Below are 7,854 nucleotides of genomic sequence, written 5' to 3'. Positions count from 1 at the left end.
TGCTTTGAATAACAATGTTTAGTTAAAAAAATATTTGGTAAAAAAAATTGTTTAAAATAATTTTGTAACTTAAACAAATAGTAAGCAGCAGAATAAATAAAAAGAAAGAAATCAGAGTGAAGAAGATATGAAGGCACGCCATAAATAAGTGTAGCGGGGTATTCGTTACCATTAGAGATATTGACTAAATCCAAGGTAAATCATACAAGTCGAGTCGCCACCGCACTTCTATTTATCCAAAGGAATGGTTAGAAAGCGAACAAAAACCTAAAAGTTTTATCGAATCAAAAACTAGTAAAAATGTCAGAGATCTGGGTAAGGGGGTTGGTTATGCAATGGGAAGGTATTAGACACCCAAAGCATCCTAGGTACTCCTAGGGAGTCCTTTTCACATTTGTTGCAAAGGTTGTTGTTGTTTTTTTTGAAAATTTATTTGTGCAAACATGATTAAAGGGATGAGAAAAACGTGTATGTTTATCTAATGTACTACTTACTAAAAGAAGGGTCAAAAGAAAATGACTCGCACGGACGTCGCATCCACTGCATACGTATCTCATCTGAATCTGAGAATCAGAGTCTTCGTAGCTCGGCTACCTATGGGTTAAAGAGGAGTGTGCTCGCTAAGACATCGCGTCTTATGCCTACGTATCTCATCTGGGATGAAAATCAGAGCAAAACGTAGTTCGACCACCTATGGGGTAAGGGTTGTGTTTTGGGGTGAACGACGTTACTACGCAATCTACCGGATGCTCGACCTTTGGAGACTTACTCGTCTGTAGTAGAAGGAGATAACGTGTTCTTAGGAGAAGAAAAATCAATGAGTTTGGGGTGTTTAGGGATGCTCATGCAAAAAGGCAGTCCTAGATGAAGGAACCGCGCTACCTTAAATGACATGCCACGAGAGGCTATAGGAAACCTAAGAAATCGGTAACATGCGGGAAAAGTAAAGGGATCGAGAGATCTACCGTACGGATAAAGATCCGAAGTAACAGCAATTAAAGAGATAAGAAACCCAGAGATCTCTCAAGCTAGCACCATCAAAGAAAGTGAGTCAGTACAGGTAATCGGAATAAACCTCCAGGTGGTATCCCACAAATAAAGTGGAACACCAGGCAAGCCATCTCTGCAAGAGTCATATGAGCCCTCACAAAACAAAACTCAACAAACAGGTTAGAGAAACAAGATAGAGTAATCAGGAGTTGCCCCCAAATCAAAATGTAACCACATGAATCATGCCATTAAAATTCACAAAAGCTCACAAAAAGCAACCAAGGGTGGGAGGCCTAAACCTCTTGTCAAACACATGCATCAAAAGGGTATCAAATTCACCCATAATACCTCATACATTCAGAGCATTCAAATTAAAAGCATAAAGTAATGGGAATAAGGCAAACCTGACTGGAGAGATCGAATGAATTTGAATTACCCGGTTGGGTTTGCAAAGCAATCTGATGGTTTATATGAGAGGGAATTGGTTCTTTGCCGATGAGTTCCCTTCAGTCTCTGGAGGTTGCTCTGAACTCTGTTAGCTCTTCTCTCACTATCTTTTTCCCTGCCAGGGTAATAGGAATAGAATGGACTTTTGTTTCACTGAAACTCTGAATTTATAACCTGATTTTTGTGGACCTGTGGGCTCAAATGAGAGAGGCCTAAGTCCAAAAAAATTCTGTTATATTTTATTTATTTATTTATTTTTTAAAACACGTGGGTTTTGCCTAGCGAGCATGACAGTTCAAGAAATTCCTGTGAGCGTAGGTGATTCTGGTGGCTTTTCTTGGGACTCGCTAAGCGACCCATTCTGCTCGCCTAGCGAGCATGACAGCTCATGAACAAACTTTTGCTCCTTCAAGATTAACATTTTGACTGACGAATAGACCCCATTTGAACCTGTTGGAAGTATCTCAAGCCATTCCCTTGTGTTGACTGATCATCTAAATAGAACCCACAAAGTGTCTTGGATGATACTCAAGCTTCAAACAAAAGATGTTAGTGACACATTTTTGTGCTTTTGGTTAGTAAACAAAAGTAAGAGAAACAATGATGTATAATTCAAGCATGCTTGGTGATCTCAAACCAATCACAAGGAGTCCCATCCAAAGGCAAAGGGAACCAAGATGCTAAAGATCCTTGAGGCAATGCAAATGCAATGTTATGATGCCATGAGGGATCTTAGGGTCAAAATTGGGGTCTTAGAGATGCCCCTATTTAAGGTCATTCTAGCCGGAGAAGTGAAGGTTAAAATCTTCGTCTCGACGGGGTAGAATGGGCTTAAATAATAACAAAGAGACGAATTTTGGTCCCTAAGAGACCTCATGATGCAAATGTAGGTATGAAAAATGGTAGCACTCTGTGGAGATATGTGTCCACAAAAGCAAAGAAATCAGAAGCCACTGATAATCCATATGAGCAATTCACTCCATGGGACCAAGACCCTGGGGACTCTCCTGGGGATAGAAAAGGGATAAAAATGCGCGAGCAGGTCACGACTCAAAGCGTGGGGAATAGAATTCCAAAGGAAAAAGATCCAATGGAAAGACTCGAGCTGACTCGAAGATGCATGTATTGGGGAATATGTCAATACAGCAAAAAACTATCCACAGCGGATACTTCGGATAAAATCCGGATGAAAACAATCCACTAAGGGACTTCGTTGGGGATGTCCACAAGGACACTCCTGGGGAAGCAGCGGGACGAGGTATTACCGGTTACTGGGTAATAAGCTCAAGGAGACATGTGATCTGAACGCCAGGTATGAGGGTGAGAGATACAACATGCTCAGGAAGAGATGAATATCCAAGACCGGTATAAGGGTGAGAGATATCAAAACTTCAAAATGTCTCAGGAAAACCTAAAAGGTATACTTCAACTCAAGGATTCTGACTCCACAGGAGACAAAAAGTCATAATAGGGAGCAGAGAGGAAGGAACACCAGGGATACCGGTTACTGGGCATATAATAGGTGACCAACCAAGGCGTGAATTGGGGAATATTCCCAAAACACTCATCATCCAAAAGAGGGCTAAAAGCAAACTCGATTACAGGATGGATATTCGACTCCACAAAGGGGATACGAATCTTACTCAACTGGGGAAGAACAAAAGGCTTCAGACCCGAGAGTGCATGAGATATACTATCTATTACCGTCAGAACGTAGATAATATACTCGCATGGACGATTATCCACAACCGGTTACTAGGTTAATAAAGGATAAGTTGACCGAAAAGAAAAGGCATCGGAATACCGAAACTAGGTATATAATGATGACCAATTCAGGGGAGAAACAATCGTTACCAACAACAACAAGGTAGACGAGAGATGACCCGCTGGGGATAAATTGCATAATCAGGGCAATTATCCAAGCAGATGAGGGGATATCATCACCGAATATTGGATGAAGATAACTGTCACCAATTAAAGATGAGCAAAAATAGTTACTCTGCAAAAAGGGAAGAAATAGGGTTTACAACTACCGGTATGAGGGTAGAGAAACACAGACTCCGCCGGGGATAATAATTACTAATTATTGAGCAATTATTCATTTACCACGGGGAAACAGGAAAAGAGTCTCAAGAGACCGATCTAGGATCAAACTAGATAGGCACACCAAATCAAGACTTGTCCTGGTGAGGATATAACTCAATGGGGAAAACCATCCCAGTATATGTGTTGGGAAGGAACAAAAACAATCAACATCCACGAGGATATAACCCGGTGGGGAATATGGAAGAAAGGATAGACGCTTTCTGCCTATGGAGCTGACTCTATATGGAGAGATCAGACACACACATCTGCTCGGGGAAGTATATCACCAAATAGCAGGAGACAGCAAACAACGATACATGGCAAAGAATGCAACATGAATATCTGAATGTTATAATTATGCATGTGTGTGCGTGGTTTATGTATGATGTATGTTGACAAACAGACATATTTAACACAACCAGGTCCAGGAATCAACCACCCGGTACTACATCTCAAGAGAGAAAGCCAAGTTCACCGGAGAGTATCCAATCTGCTGGGGATCAGAGATACCAGGAAGCAAAGAACTCTGCAGGGGATGAATCATCAATCATTCCAGCTGGGGACGAGAGTTATCACAGACAAGGTCCACCACACCAACAACTCTACTGGGGAATCTACCCGAGGAGATAAAGGATTTATCGGGATCAACCACCAAATACCGCTCTTGCCCAAAGAGATCCAAGCTGCTGAGGAAGAAAGATTGCTACTCTGCTGAAGGGAAGAGAGGTGACTTTCAACAAGCAATCCACTTGGTAGGATAAACCACAAGGGGTTCCGGAGGGAGGAGATACAGTCATGCCAGGAATATGGACAAAAATCTTACCCTGTTGGGGATCGTACCACCCTTGGGAGAGCACTGAGGATCTCCTAAGTATCCTTTCGTCATTGTGAATGTTCACTTTGTTTAAAAACGAATTATAAAAAATTTGATCGTTTAAAACAATGATATTTTCTTAATCAAAACATGCAAAACATTTGTTGAATAGAAACAGATAAGAGTGCCAATAATTGGATAAAAGGCTCAAATTTATTTGATAGAATGATAGTCTGCGAATGGCAAGACTCCATAGATCTTTACAAATTTGAAATTGGTGATATATATTGGAAAAGGGCTACATTGAACATAATGATCGTTTCTCCACCAATTCTGAATCCGATGTATTTGAAGCTTTGGCTGATAATGAGCAAGGATCTCTGACGGACGACAGTTGTAGAACAAAGTCTTGTCAGGATGTAGTTACTTTCCAAATCCCTAATTTTTGCCTAGATTGCCCCAGGACGAGGTACTCAATCTAGCGAGATACATATATCATTATTATATATTTTTTGTGTCTCTAACTTTTTCCTAGATCGCTCTTTCGGGTTTTCAATCCACCGAGACGCTCATTTTTGCCTAAGTCGCCTTTTCGGGTTTTCAACTTAGCGAGCTATTTAGTTTTTATTTTTTTTAGGCGAAGTATTTCTTGACTACATCTGAATTCACAGGACGAGTGAAATCCTCCCCATCCATAGTTGTAAGTATCAAAGCACCGCTTGAAAAGGCTCTCTTAACAACATATGGACCCTCATAGTTCGGAGTCCACTTGCCCCTGGAATCGGGCGCGAAAGACAAAACTTTCTTGAGCACAAGGTCACCTTCTCGAAACACACGAGGCTTGACCTTCTTATCAAAAGCTTTCTTCATCCTCTACTGATATAACTGACCGTGGCACATGGCAGTCAATCTCTTTTCTTCTATCAAGTTCAGCTGGTCATAACGACTCTGAACCCATTCAGCATCAGTCAATTTGGCCTCCATCAAGACTCTCATTGATGGGATCTCCACCTCTACTGGGAGTACCGCCTCCATGCCATAAACAAGAGAGAAAGGGGTTGCCCCTGTTGAAGTGCGGACAGATGTACGATAGCCATGCAAAGCAAATGGCAACATCTCATGCCAATCTTTGTACGTAACAACCATCTTCTGGATAATTTTCTCGATATTCTTGTTAGCAGCTTCAACAGCCCCATTCATCTTGGGTCTGTACAGAGAAGAATTATGATGTGCAATCTTGAATTCACTACACAGCTCTTTCATCATCTTGTTATTCAAGTTAGATCCATTATCAGTAATGATCTTATCTGGCACACCATATCGGCATATGAGTTGATTCTTGATAAACTTCACGACCACCTGCCTGGTCACATTTGCATACGACGCCGCTTCAACCAAAGGTGAAGTAATCAATTGCTACGAGAATAAATCTGTGTCCATTGGACGCTTTCGGCTCTATCATGCCAATCATGTCAATTCCCCACATGGAGAAAGACCATGGTGATGAGATCACATTCAAAAGTGTCGGGGGAATATGAATCTTATCAACATAAATCTGACACTTGTGGCATTTCTTCACAAATTTGCAGCAGTCAGACTCCATTGTCAGCCAATAGTAGCCTGCTCTCAACATATTTCTAGCCATGGCATGTCCATTGGAATGAGTACCAAATGAACCCTCATGGACCTCAGTCATCAACAGGTCTGCTTCGTGTCTATCCACGCATCTGAGCAGAACCATGTCAAAATTTCTTTTGTAAAGCACTTCGCCATTGAGGTAGAAACTGCCTGACAATCTCCTCAAAGTCTTCCTATCTTTTCCAGATGCCCCAGGCGGGTAAATCTGGCTCTGAAGGAAACACTTGATATCATAATACCACGGCTTATCATCTTTTACTTCTTCTACTACAAATACATGAGTTGGTCTGTCCAAGCGCATCACGGTGATATTGGGGACTTCATTCCATAATTTAACCACAATCATTGAAGCAAGCGTAGCAAGAGCATCTACCATCCGATTCTCATCTCGAGAAATATGATGGAAGACAACCTCAATAAAGAACGTTGAAATCCTCCTCGCATAATCTCTGTATGGAATGAGGCCAGGCTGATTCGTTTCCCATTCACCCTTAATCTGATTAACAACGAGGGCCGAATCACCATATACATCAAGATGCTTGATCCTTAGATCAATACATTCCTCCAATCCCATAATACAGGCCTCATACTCAGCCATATTATTCGTGCATTTGAAAGTTATCCTTGCTGTAAAAGGAATATGCGCGCCCTGAGGAGTAATAATCACGGCCCCAATACCATTTCCATACTGATTTACAACGCCATCAAACACCATACTCCATCTGGAACCAGGCTCTGGCCCTTCATCAAGTGTAGGCTCATCGCAATCTTTCACTTTCAAATACAGAATTTCCTCATTCGGGAAGTCATACCGAACTAATTGATAATCTTCAATAGGCTGATGTTCCAAATGGTCAGCCAAGATACTACCTTTAATAGCCTTCTGAACTCGATACTCAATATCATACTCAGATAACAACATCTGCCAACGGGCAATTCTCCCTGTTAAAGCAGGCTTCTTGAAGATGTACTTGATTGGATCCATTCTGGATATCAACCAAGTCGTATGATTTATCATATACTGGCGTAAGCGCTTAGCAGCCCAAGCCAAAGCATAACATGTCTTTTCAAGCATTGAGTATCGAGACTCACGATCAGTGAACTTCTTACTCAGGTAGTAAATAACATACTCCTTCTTCCCTGATTCGTCTTGCTGACCAGGGACACAACCCATCGAGTCTTCAAGAACAGTCAGATACAAGATCAAAGGTCTTCCCTCTACAGGCGGAGACAGAATCGGAGGCTCAGACAGATATTCTTTAATACTGTCGAAAGCTTTCTGGCAATCCTCGGTCCAATCATGGGACTGATCTTTCCGGAGGAGCTTGAATATAGGCGCACATGTGGCAGTCATGTGGGATATGAATCTGGAGATATAATTCAAGCGGCCAAGAAAACCTCGGACTTGCTTCTCAGTTTTGGGCGCAGGCATCTCTTGTATTGCTTTGACCTTTGTAGGATCAACCTCAATGCCTCTTTCACTAACAATGAAGCCCAATAACTTGCCAGAACGGACTCCAAATGTACACTTGTTGGGATTCTGGCAAAGCTTATATTTCCTCAAACGCTGGAAAAGCTTCAACAAATGCTCTACATGTTCAACTTCCGTTCTTGACTTAGCAATCATATCGTCAACATGTACCTCAATATCCTTGTGCATCATATCATGAAACAAGGTGGTCATAGCTCGTTGATAAGTGGCTCCGGCGTTCTTCAAACCGAAGGGCATCACTCGATAACAGAATGTTCCCCAAGGTGTGATGAATGTTGTCTTCTCCATATCCTCGGGTGCCATCTTAATCTGATTATATCCGGAAAATCCGTCCATAAACGAGAAGACATTGAATTTAGCTGTATTGTCTACCAACATATCAATATGT

This window comes from Lathyrus oleraceus, chromosome 6, assembly GCF_024323335.1.
Source record: "Lathyrus oleraceus cultivar Zhongwan6 chromosome 6, CAAS_Psat_ZW6_1.0, whole genome shotgun sequence".
NCBI lineage: Eukaryota > Viridiplantae > Streptophyta > Magnoliopsida > Fabales > Fabaceae > Lathyrus > Lathyrus oleraceus.
Note: the sequence above shows the minus strand (reverse complement) of the source record.